The 13,244-nt window shown below is 40.2% G+C and overlaps 1 protein-coding gene across 1 annotated transcript in view; it reads right to left on the bottom strand.

Moving 5' to 3' along the window:
* LOC107721264 (kinesin-like protein KIF26A) overlaps nucleotides 1-13,244 on the bottom strand; it is an 80,574-nt gene that overhangs the window by 52,347 nt on the left and 14,983 nt on the right. The window lies entirely within an intron of this gene.

The following is a 13,244-nucleotide window of genomic DNA, read 5'->3' on the forward strand; positions in this document are numbered from 1 at the left end:
TATATATATATATATATATATAAAATAATTACAAAAGCTCACAACAAAATTACTAAAACTTAAACTATATATAAAATGTACCATAAAAATAACACTGCAGTGGTCCCAAAATTGTACTGGACACTAAAGCTAATATATAAATGCTGAGATTCATTGCATTCGATAACTAACTACATATCGATTAAACTAACCATGAACTAATGTTTATAGTTAATGTGATGAAATTCACCTGTGGTTACCTGTGGTTACTTCTGTGTGAAACTGAATATCCTCAAAAATCACTTTGAAATCAGTTGGTAGTCCAAATACTTGTGGGGGCCACTATAAAAATATTTAGATGAAGATATATAACTTATGGTAAACTTTTAGTGAACTTGGGCATATAAATGTCACTCCTAACAGCTGCTCCTTTTAAAAAACACAAAATCAAAGCTCTCGCTCCATGCATTGCAACATTGTGTGTAGCTTGATTTAAGGATTGCAATAAACTTATGCTGCCTACACCCCAAGTGTATATTTTGCAGGAGTGAAATGAAGGTCAGGGGCCAAAACCCCCCGACCTCAGCACAACACTATACCATGATTGAGTGCTTTTGTCTGGGACTGGAGGACTTCTACAGCAGGTTCACTCACTAAGGGGGGAAACCGTACAACATTGGCATGCCAGATGCCTGCAATCTGCTTCAGCTTCAGTCTGCATGCAGGCAGCCCCTCCAACCTGTTAGAGCTGCCTATGGGCATAAGACTTTACATTTATTCATTTAAACAGACTTGGCTAACATCTTTACAAGGAAGTGCTATAGGGGATATAGCCTAGAAAACCGATAATATTATGATCAAGACTGAGAATACAAAATATGATACTGATAGAGCTATTGACACTGAATATGAATTAGTTGGAACTGAACAGAATAGTTCAAATCTGACTCAAAGATGATAAAATAAAGTAATAAGAATGGAAAAATTAATTGCAGTAAGACTAAAATAAAATAATATAAAATTAAATAAAATTCTTCCACCAAATATATGGTTTACACCAACTTCTTGCATTCATACACAAAAACACTTAACACACAACATCAGTCTACATAAAAAACAAAATTAAAAAAATAAAGTAAAACTATTCTTCCACCAAGTAATATAGTTCATTCATACCAACTCCCTGTATTCATACACAATGTGTGATTACAGGTGTGCGTTTATCTTCATTTTACAGCTGCTTTGAAAGATGCTCATCCAATCAGAATTAATTTGATTTTGGATGTTTGTATTTTCTGTTAATGGTTTTATTCTGCATATTTATTAGAAACATGAAGAGTCTAGTCATTAATTGCTTTTGGAGCAGTTCAGTCAACATGTGTCCTCAGCAGCCTTTATGCATGTACATTTAAACACTGCGAATCGAAAAAATGCAAAATGACAGCTGCAGAATGCAAAATAACCAGATGACACAAACGCAAGCACAAACGTGGCGTGTGTTAGTCCATCCACCCACTCAACAGACACAAGCTGCACTTGTTAAGTGCTAGTCACACCACAGCGCTATTGGAGAGGACCTTCCTTTGTATAGAGATTTAAAGCCAGGCTGCCGTCTGCATCCTTTATTGTGTCTGTGGCTTCTGGTGTCTTCCTAGGCAAACACATAGAGGTTATTCACGAGTCAATGGCTTCCTATGAGCCCGTGCCCTCTGAGTCCCACCCCACATTTGTTCGCAGTAGCCACTGCATTCTGATAGATGGGACAAAGGTACAGTGTGTCCGAGAAGTGCAAAACAAATCACAATTCTGAAAACAAAATAACAAATTACAAACGCAAATGCAAGTCTAAAAAACAAAATAACAATTCAGAAAACACAACAACAATTCAGAAAACATTATAACAAGTCAGAAAACACAATGACAAATTCGAAAACAAAATAACAAGTGGGTGAGGATGAGCAGGCACACTTTTGGATGAAAACAACATTACAGATTTGCACCCCTCCATCAACAGTGACCATAAAAGGCACAATGGGGAGAGTGAAATGGATGTAAAGGATGTTGTAGGATATATAACTACACCTGTGATAAATCAGAAAGGTATTAGTGGTGATGGACTACCTATCTCTGTCCACAAATATGAATAAATAAAGGAGTAGCTTAAACAAAGAGGAGTGTGACATACTGACACAAATAAATAAAAGATAGGATCAAGGAGGCTGTCGACTATGATGCAGTTCTAGATATAAGGCACAGAGAGAATTGAGGCCTTCCTTCGAGCACTTCATCCATGCTCCACAGAGGGGAAAATTGCTGGTGAATTGCAATTTTCTGTTCTGTTCGGTAACAGACAGATGATGGAGGTACTGAAGGAAAAAGAGGAGAGTAACAGGAAATGGAAGGAAGACAGGCACAAATAAGTAAGGACTGTCACAGGATGACAGAGCACAGTAAGAGGGCACATACGAGTGACTAGAATGACAGAACACAGGAAGTTTGAGAAGATTCATATTACAAAAAGTTCTGAACACATAATACGGGCCGTTCACATGCAGAACACCCTTGCGTTTTAAAACTGTGAGGCACAATAGAATGGAAAAGAACACTTGTGAAGTGTTTTAAATTGTGTACCTATGCAAAAAATAAAACAAAATACACAATGAGCAATTACAGGCATTCTTTTAGCTGCATTTTACAGCAGCTTTGAAAGTTGATTAAACAATCAGAAATAAGAATCCCATAAATCAATTCAAGAGTTATATCTAAAGCATGTTTAAATTATATTTGAAAGAATAAACTGACATTTATTCGTAAATGTAATCCATTCAACAGCTCCATCAGACCTCTTTTTTGACCAACCGCCAAGGCCCACGCACAGAATTGTGGGTCATCATACAGTAAGCAGTGAATCTATCTATGCTCCCTTCAGAAACCAACCAGATAAAGGCATCTTAGCAGACAGGAGGACACACGAACATTGGATTTGGACATGTCTTGTGGTCTTCCAACCTTTCAGCATTTTTAGGCTTTCAGATACTGTCACATTCTTAACAAAAAGAGCAGATTTCTCACTTATCTATTCTACAACATGCACATTTATATAAAAACAACCTCCAGTGCAACACATCAAGCTTTCATTTTAATGTGTTATACTGTACATGCTGAAATGCATTTACCAAAATAATGTGACATTAAAGGCACCTGCACACTTCAAACAGCTGGAAATTAAAGTTGGATTTTATATTACGGGACAAAACAGAACCCTGGGAAATTCAACAGCCTCGCCACAAAAAACGTTTGTAAAATCTAAACTGTTTATCAGTAACTGAATGATCTCAAGAGCACAAGGTCTTTATACTTTTAACCACAATTCAATCCTAATGTAAGTTTTTTTGGATTTTTCTACATCAAAAAATGAATTACCTGCTTTTCCCCAAACAATCCGAAAATGCTGGCTGATAAAACTTGACTGGTCCTGTCACTTGATCACTTCACGTTCTTCTCGTAACCCTCTAGCCAAGGCTTCTGGTATGCAGTCAGACCACAACTGACTCAACTCAGAAACAATTCTACTTACTCGCAGAGCAGTGTTGTAAATCACTTCACACAAACAATTGCAATTCATCCTCATAAGCATAGCAACAGACGGAGTGCTTTGTGTGCTGGAGGTCAGGGGGAGACTGGATATCCTATCAGAAGTCTAGGAATGAGCATCTTATTTCAGAAATGCCTGATGATGTAAACTTTAAAATGATAAGATGCTTAAGACATTAAAGACAAGAATAGGTAAGAAGATATTTAAAATGTCATGCAAATTGTCTTCAAACAAATGCATTTTACTCACCCTCAGGCCATCCAAGATGAAGATGAGTTAGTGTCTTTATTGGAACAGCTGATAAAAACATCACAATAATCCACAAGTAATCCACACGACTCCAGTCTATCAATTTACATCTTGTGCGCTTGTAAGAAACAAATTTATCATCAAGACGTTTTTAACTTTTTAACTGTTGCTTCCAGCTAAAATACAAGTACTCCATCCATGATATTGCTTTCTACAGTGAAAAATTCATATTTTCTAAATCAGGAGAGAAATATGAACCAATCAAGCACTGTTTACACCTAAAACATGTTTAAAACTGTTTCAAATATGTCAGTGGCTTTTGGTGTGAGAGGACAAAAGGGATTGACTTTTTCACTGGAGGAAGCTTTATTATGGATTATATACCTGCATTTTGGCCAGAAGTGACATTTAACATTAAAATGCCTTAATGATTGCTTTGTTTCTTACAAACATGCAGCTTTTCACTTCAAAGGACATTAATCGATCGGCTGGAGGCATGTCGATTATTGTGATGTTTTTTTATCCGCTGTTAAAACTCTCATTCTAATGGCACACACTCGCTTTAGAGGATCCACTTGTGAGCAAGTTTGTGTAATGCTAAATTTCTCCTAATGGGTAAGTAAAATTTCAGCAAATTTTTTATTTTTGGGTGAAATACTCCTTTAATTTAAGTTTCTTAAAAAATAAAAGTCTCTTATGCTCACCAAGACAGTAATATTATGAAATAGTATTACAAATTTAAAAGAACTGTTTTCTTTTTGAATATATTTTAAAATGTTATTTATTCCTGTGATGTCAAAACTGAATTTTCAGAAGCCATTCCTCCAGTCTTCAGTGTCATGTTGTCAGTGTATTATTGTACTTTTATTATTCAAGTGATAGTAAAACTGTGTGAGCTTGATGAGACAATATCAAGAGGTAGAAACCAACTTGACCGCTATGACAATTCTGTTTCTCCATCTCTTTTTCGTTATAGAAAATAAAGCATGATACCAAACAGAGTTTAAAAAGTGCATCCCCTCTGTTTGACCTCTACCTCATTTACCATCTGCAAGTCAATATCTCATCCACACAAGGGCTGTCCCCAACACTGCCTTCAAGAAAACCGTCATTTATTCACCTCTTTGCATATTCATGCTACCAGCAGTCTCCTCATCAAAACACCTGTGTACATCCCATCCCTATGAAACCTGTTCCATCCCTCAATGGAAGTGTACTTCATTTTAAAAAAAAAACTCATTAAAAACAAATTATGCATGTGTCACAAAATACTTTCAAATAAGAAACTCTAATTAGTAATGCAAATTAATCCTGTTCACATAAAATGATTTTATGTGATTCTAAGATACAAGCTACATTAACGTCAGCTGTCTGAACCGGTGTAAAAATGTGTGTCATGAGTAAAAAGGAAAAACAAACAACCATGTTCCCTAAAAATGACACACATAAACAGAAGATCAAGAATGCAAAAGTTTGTGAGAAGAACTTCTCAACAGATAAATATAAAAAACATAACTGAGCCATTATTTTCCTTTCCTACTAAATTTGCCTTAACACTCTTTCTGTGACACATGAAAGCATCTCAGATATGCAATAACTTATTTAGTCTCATGTATGTCAGTCTTCAAAGAATCTCTCCTAGAATAAATCACCTTTGATCACCTGGATGCATGATATAGGCCTAGTCATCCTGCATAATATATAGTTTATTTCACTGTAATGACAAAACTGACACCCTGGCCATCTTTAAATATTTACACAAAGTCCATAGCATTGAAATTACATACATATGAATATTACATGTATACTCTGACACTTCATTTGCTTCCATTTGACAACACTTGATAATTATATCTAATCAAAATAACAAAATATGGCAGTCACACCGGACAAGAAGCACAGTGCCACGTTGCATCACGGCTAGTACAACTCACAAGTTTCACACATCAGACGTGTTGCGTTCAGTAAAGCTAAATAAAATGTTTGTTTAATCAATAAACAGGCAAAAGTTCACTTAAAGAATGAACAAAGTGGCGTAGATGAGTTGCATGAACATATCAGTTAGCTTATATGCAACTTTGCTGGATAACGAATGCATGAAAGTGACCAGCTGGACATGAACCAATCCAAATAGATGGTAACAATCATGACATCAAACATTTGGGTCAGACTTGCGTGTGTTTTTGTCATACCATTTTAACCGCTTGAGATGCTAGCGTCCTCTCAGCCCTGTCGGCAAACATACTTCTGTTCTTTCTGTACTACTTTAGCATCTTAGCAGCAACAAATTAATTACTTGAAAATTATATGAAGACATGTAATGTGGTTTACTATATACACCGTCCTGCTCTGAGCAGCGCTCAGCACTCACGTGTCAAAACAAACAACACGAGGCGTCAGTGATTCTGCCTCTAAAGGCCGCTCTCGACCTGTATAATGACAGCAAACTGCTCTGCCCTCCCGGTATTTTATATGTCAATGGCTGCATCCGAAATCACATACACTCTTAAAAATAAAGGTGCTTCAAAAGGTTCTTCACAGCGATGCCATAGAAGAACCATTTTTGGTTCCACAAAGAACCATTCAGTCAAAGGTTCTTTAAAGAACCATCTCTTTCTTACCTTTTTATAATCTGAAGAACCTTCTTTTGCCACAAAGAATCTTTTGCGAAACAGAAAGGTTCTTCAGATGTTAAAGTTTCTTTATGGAACCATTTAGACAAAAAGGTTCTTCTATGGCATCGTGAAGCACCTTTATTTTTAAGAGTATACTTCCCAACTACATAGTAGGCAAAAAACAGTATGCGACAAAAGAAGTATGTTCGAATTCACAGTACTCATAAAAGAGTATGCAAAATACCCGCATGACCTACTACTTACGACATGATTCTGATTGGATGGGCACTTTACTATCTCATGTACATCACATAAGATCTGTTGCTACTTCCATTTAATGGCAACTTGAAACTGATGTGGCTACACAAACCCACAGTCCATTCCTGAATGTTATAGTGTTAAAACGATTGCTTTACTTCTGTTCTCCAAATCTGCAACTGTCTTGCAATAACTTTTATAAATTTCAGAAGCCTTCCGAATGCAGATTCTCATCAAGGGCCCTTTTATTATTTCTTCAGAGTACAGTTTTTCTCTTTGACAGTGAAAGCATTTATAAAAAATTGCTTCTTTCCCAGCCAGTCATCAGTCGCTGATTGGTCATACGGCACCAATGATAACAAAGATAATGGTGTTAACAGAACAGGCATAATTGACTATGAGATGCAGGGAGAAATTGTAATGATGGCACTTAATAGAGCAATTATGCGCCATTTGGATAACATCTCACCCAATAAGCTCCCATTATCATAAGCAAGTGCAAAGATGATGACAGCATTTGATTACATGTGGGTGGGCCTATATTACACGTTCAAGTGACCGTCTATAGAAATGCACTTTTTTATGACTCCCAAAACATTAACATGAACCTTGTTGTCTAATTTACATTTAGAAGACTAATTTCGTAGAGATTTGTAAACAAACAGGTTATGCCAGACAGACAAATTACAGCACGCTACTTGAGTAATTTGGTTGCATTTATAGTCTCCCTAGTGGGTAGAATTTATGCCAAATATTTTTCTTAATTAGTATTATATTGTCACTCACAAATGCTTTTCTGACAATATTAAGAAAATTACTGCAGTGTTTATAAATTACTTGTGTGGCAAGTTAAGTTCCTTAAGAGGGGGAAGGGAATAATATGCCCGCAACTGTTTTTGAGAAAGGTCATAAAAGGTTCACTGTACATTGTTGGGCTGTGTGTGACAGAATACCAGAGTGGGGATTTAATTCTGTAAAGAATCGAGGGATGAAGCATGAATAAAAAAAAAAACTGCCACTCTCCCACCACAGTGACTTAGCAAAGACTTGTTTATCCTGGGTTTCTCTTGCATTCCAAGTCATCCGTATCAAAGCCGAGTTCCTGTCACTTTAATGAGACAGTTACGTAACTGAAATGACATACACATACATCACTGATGCATTCAAAGCAATGCTGCCTCTGTGTAGGTTATTGCATAATGCGCTGGTGGATATATAGTCAGGTAAAATAAGAATGCAAGAAAGATTAGGAAAGAGCTGCCAAATCAAATCTACAAGCTGTGTTTTTAAAAAACAGAAGCCCTTGGTGCCACTTTGATTGTTTCAAACAAACCGAAATGGAGATAGAAAGATTTGTTTCGCCCTGGTTCAGCTGTGTGGTCAAATAAAGCGACTTAAGAGGGCTTAATTAACATTACACACAATCCTTCCAGCAGTGATTATGGAGCAAGTATGTCATCCCGTATTGAAAAATGTAGCACTCTCATAAGAATCATTAGTGTCCCACTGATGCATATCAGCCAAGCCAATTAGCCAGATGATTAATACAATCATTCAGTGGAATGAGTCCTAATAAATGAATGGAATAAATGAATTTTTCAGATGGTGCTGAAATAATTTCATACTTTAAACAAAAATATTATCCTATTCCCATATGCCTGTTTCTAACTGTTTGTACAGTATCTGCTGGTCACAAAAGCAGTTTACTGTGTAGAAAATGTTGTTAGGGACAAGCAGATAAAGTAAAATTGCATACAGGGATGAATGTGGGGAAAAGATTATCTGTGGTAGTTTTAAATGTGTGCTTTTGGTCAAAAGACATCTTCTGATGCAGGTTAAAAATGAAATGTTGACCTGACTTCCTTCTAAGTGAAACACTTCTAACCCACACCGAGCACAGCGAATAATATTTGACTGCCAGAATGTACGGTCTGTAATGTAGAATTTATTATTTTCATTTGTCACATGCTCTAGAATGATGATATATCTGTATAGTCACAAAGATAATTGGGAAATTACTTTACATTAGTCAGAATTTTGCAAGTCACTCTTTGATGGATATTTTTTCATCTGCATGTTACTAAATCAATCCAGACTTCTACATTTAGTCCTTCTGCTCAGTTTTATAGGAAATCTGTTTTTGCCACTGAGAATAGGTGATATGCATGGTCAAATTTCCCCATGATTAAAATCTTTTCATTCATTTTGAAGAGGCATTATAAACTGCTTTTGTTTCCATCAATCATGTGCCAAACATACTGTACATATTGTGAGTGATTTTAGCTCCCAGAATCCTTAGTTGTGACACTGTCATGCACTTTAGAAATATTTCTGATATATTTATCTTGATTGTCTTGATTGGAAATACAATACTTACAGATAGGAATAGTCAAAACTAGCTGAAGCAACAACATTATTCTCATTTTCTGTTTTTACATAAATGTTTGCAAACAGGCCCTCACAGTGTTGGGAAAAAATCTTTTTTACAGCAGACACATAGATGGTCTGATACATAGTGAGCGAGCATCAAAATCCATATCTGCTCTGGCCCATGCCAAAAAATGAGGAGGATGGGTAACCTAAGAATTTTCCACAACAGCAGGAGATACGATTCAATGTTCCATGTCAACAGGGCAGTCAAAGTTCCTATTTTAGGTACCTCACCACAGGTTTAATCTTTTATGAACTTGTTTTTGAGCCAAGAAGGTCAAAGTTGAACATGCCAGGCCTCCAGTCAACAGAGATCAAATGAACCGTTCCACTTCTCCCTGTGTCCGCCTTGTAGTTTCCTGTTTTTACAGGGAATATACAGTGATGGCACCACCTTTTAAAGAAAACAGTTATGCCTTACTATTTTTTCCTTTTTGAAGCACTGCTGTTGTGTCCTCTCACATGTTGCCTCTGTTTTTCAGCAGGCCACCAGCTGAGTTTCCTATCTCACATTATCTGTGTGCATTCTGCTGGACGCACATTCAAATATGTCTGTTTTCAAGAACATTGACTTCTTATCACCAAATAAGTAAGTATTAGAAACTACTTTACGCACCTCTCTGCTACACTGACAATAATGCAGCAGACCACCTATAAAGCATTGCACATACACAAGAAAGCTATTTAGAAATGTCAATGAGATAATAAACTTCAAGCATTCAGTTATTTTATATGCTGAATGTAAATGTCACACTAGGCCCAGTCAAATAAAACCGACAGGCTGCAAGCTGAATTTATACATTAAAAGATATTCTTGCAGGTGCGGTAAAAGATAAGTGGCGAAATACTCAACCACAGGAAAGTGGGATTGACCTCTATATCCACCCTCTCTAAGAATGGCCATTGGAAATATTCACAGGAAGTCCTGAGACTCAACATTACAAAGTGAATCATAATTCATTACATTTTTAAACACTCCTAGTTTTTGTTAATAAAGGGGCAGGGGCCTTCAGATATTGTGTTGGACAATGGGGGGTCTTTGAGTCAAAAAGATTGACTACCACAGAACTAGAGGAAACCCTTTGTTGATAACAACAGGAGCTCAACGTTATGTGGGGTAACTTCCCAAAATATACCCCGACTGTTGTTTTATGAGCTCATTATCTTAGAGGTTATTGTAAAGTTTTAAAAATTAGAATTTATTATTTGCGATGCATTATTTATTAACAACACAATCCCTAAAGTGGTGGTTCTCAACCTTTTTTCACTCCAGGGCCTCCCAATGTCCACAGGAAGTATTTAAAGTCCTCATGACTTTTTTAGTGAATTGGAATTTTTTTCACAATTGAAAGTATTTGCAATAGAATTAAAGAATTTGCTGTAGTGTGTCAGTAGGAAACTGTGGCAATGTCTCAAGAAACCTTGATGTCAAGAAACCAAGATGTTTCAAGAAACCGTCTCAGGTTACGTATGTAACCATGGTTCCTCGAGGGAACGAGACGCTGCATCGGAAAATGCTTCAGGAACGCCTTCTGTGACCACGCTCTGAATCACATGTGAAATCAGTCCAATAGCTGAGCGGGACGTCACGGGCGGGTGACATCATGACCAGGAAGCTATAAAAGCACGTGCGGCGGAGCCGGCGTCAGCTTCAGGAATGCGCTGGCAGGGATGCCGGAAGTATGGCACCGAGATGCAGCGTCTCGTTCCCTCCAGGAACCATGGTTACATACGTAACCTGAGACGTCCCTCTTCAGGAACTCGAGCTGTGTCGGAAAACGCTTCGGGAACGAGAATGCCCACGCCGCCAGACTTCCAAATCTCTGATTAGTGTGGCAGCTTGCACAGCTAGGGCGAGAGAACAGAAGAGCCAGGAGTGGCTCGCATGTCTAGACCGTAGAACCTGACGAAGGTAAGGGGCGTGGACCAACCCGCAGCGTTGCAGATGTCCTGCATAGACACACCTGCTAAAAAAGCCTTAGAGGTCGCCACACTTCGAGTAGAATGAGCCTTGACCCCTAGCGGCGAGGGGAGATCAGAGGACTCATAAGAGATGGAGATGGCATCCACTATCCACCGACTGAGGGTCTGTTTCGTTGCTGGAAGACCTCTCTTAGGGGGACTGTAGCAAACAAGCAGCTGGTCCGCCCTCCTCGCACAGTGCTCGCACTGGACACATACAATTAAGCTTCTGCTGGTCTGGTTCCCCGAAGGGAGGAGGACTGAAGGCCTGAAGTACGATGGGCTGCGGTGCAGATGAGGGGACTTTAGACTCGAACGGAGGCTTACAGAGAGCTTCTAGCACCACTTCCAGGTCCCACGTGGGGACGTGAGATTGTACGAGAGGCCTTAGCCTTAGAGCACCGCAGAGGAAACGTGTAACCAGGGGGTGTCTTCCCACTGACTGACCACCGAGAGGGGCGTGGTAGGCCGCAATGGCCGCCACGTAGACCTTCAGGGTGGAGTGGGTCAACCCTGTAGAGAAACGGGCCTGCAGGAACTCCAGTACTGTACCAACTGGGCAGTTAGCTGGGTCGAGCTGGCGGTCTCTACAACAGGAAGTGAAAAGCTTCCACTTCAAGGCGTACAGTTTCCTCGTTGAGGGAGCTCTGGATTGGCCAGTGGAGCTGGATGATTTAGAGAGAACCATAGGGGACAGTGCGATGTCGTACGAGTCGCAAACAAATCCACCTGAGCTTGGCCGAAGACTCTCCATATCTGCTTCACCACCCTGGGGTGAAGCATCCATTCCCCGGGCCTTGGCCCCTGCCTCGACAGGATGTCTGCTCCCACATTGAGATGCCCAGGAATGTGCATTGCTCTCAACGAGAGGAGTTTCTCCTGGGACCACGCAAGGGTCTGGTGCGCCAACTTGTACAAGGGGCGCGAACGCAGACCTACCTGGTGGTTGATATAAGAGACCACCGCTGTGTTGTCGGTGCGCACCAACACATGGTTACCTCTTAGATCTGGGAGAAAGTGTTTCAGTGCTCGAAACACGGCCAGCATCTCCAGACAATTGATATGCCACGTCAGATGGCGACCACTCCACAGACCGCGGGCAGGGTGGCCACTCATGATTGCACCCCAACCTGGTGAGGGACGCGTCCGTCGCTAGCGTCACGCGGCAACAAGGAGCTCCCAGCACCGGGCCCTGAGACAAGAACCAAGGTTTCCTCCACATGTCTAAGGCACGTAGGCATCTCCGCGTGACCTTGAACATGCGAAGCGGGTTTCCCCTCGGGGAGAACCCCCTGGTCATGAGCCACCACTGTAGGGGCCTCATGTACAGCAGGCCAATAGGTATCACGTTGGACGCAGCTGCCATCAGACCCAGCAGTCTCTGAAACTGCTTGACAGTGAGTGACCGGCCTTCTCTTACTCTCGCGACTGAGGTGAGGATCGACTCGATCCGAGCAGGGGACAAACGTGCCTGCATTGTGGTTGAATCCCACACCACGGCCAGATAGGTGGTCCTCTGTAATGGAGAAAGCACACTCTTCTTGGCATTTAGTCTTAACCCCAACTCTCTCATATGAGCGAGAACGACATCTTGATGTCGAACCGCTACCTGCTCTGAATGAGCTAAAATCAACCAATCGTCGATGTAGTTGAGTATGCGGATGCCCTGGAGTCGCAACGGAGCCAGAGCAGCATCCACACACTTCGTGAAAGTGCGGGGTGAGAGTGTAAGGCCGAAAGGAAGAACATGATATTGGTAAGCTTTGCCCCCAAAAGCGAACCTCAGGAACTTCCTGTGATGAGGAACTTCTAATCGTGACGACGCAACCCCCCATCCTTCTTCGGAACAATGAAGTACCGGCTGTAGACTACCCTCGTGCGGAGGGATCACCTCGATGGCCTCCTTCTTTAAGAGAGTAACTACTTCTTGTTCTAATACCAGAGCCTGCTCGGGAGTGCCCTACTAGAGTGGGGTTGACCCCGTTGAATCGAGGCAGACAAGAACCGAACTGGTTTCCATAGCCTCTTTCTACAGTACGCAGGACCCATTGAGATACATTTGGCAGTAGCTTCCACGCTGCTAAATAATCTACTGAGGGAATCAGTCTCTCGAGACTGATCTCTGGCGTGCCCTGAAGCGGCAGCCCGGCAGGGGA

This window comes from Sinocyclocheilus rhinocerous, unplaced genomic scaffold (assembly GCF_001515625.1).
Source record: "Sinocyclocheilus rhinocerous isolate Xijiao unplaced genomic scaffold, SAMN03320098_v1.1 scaffold271, whole genome shotgun sequence".
Lineage (NCBI taxonomy): Eukaryota > Metazoa > Chordata > Actinopteri > Cypriniformes > Cyprinidae > Sinocyclocheilus > Sinocyclocheilus rhinocerous.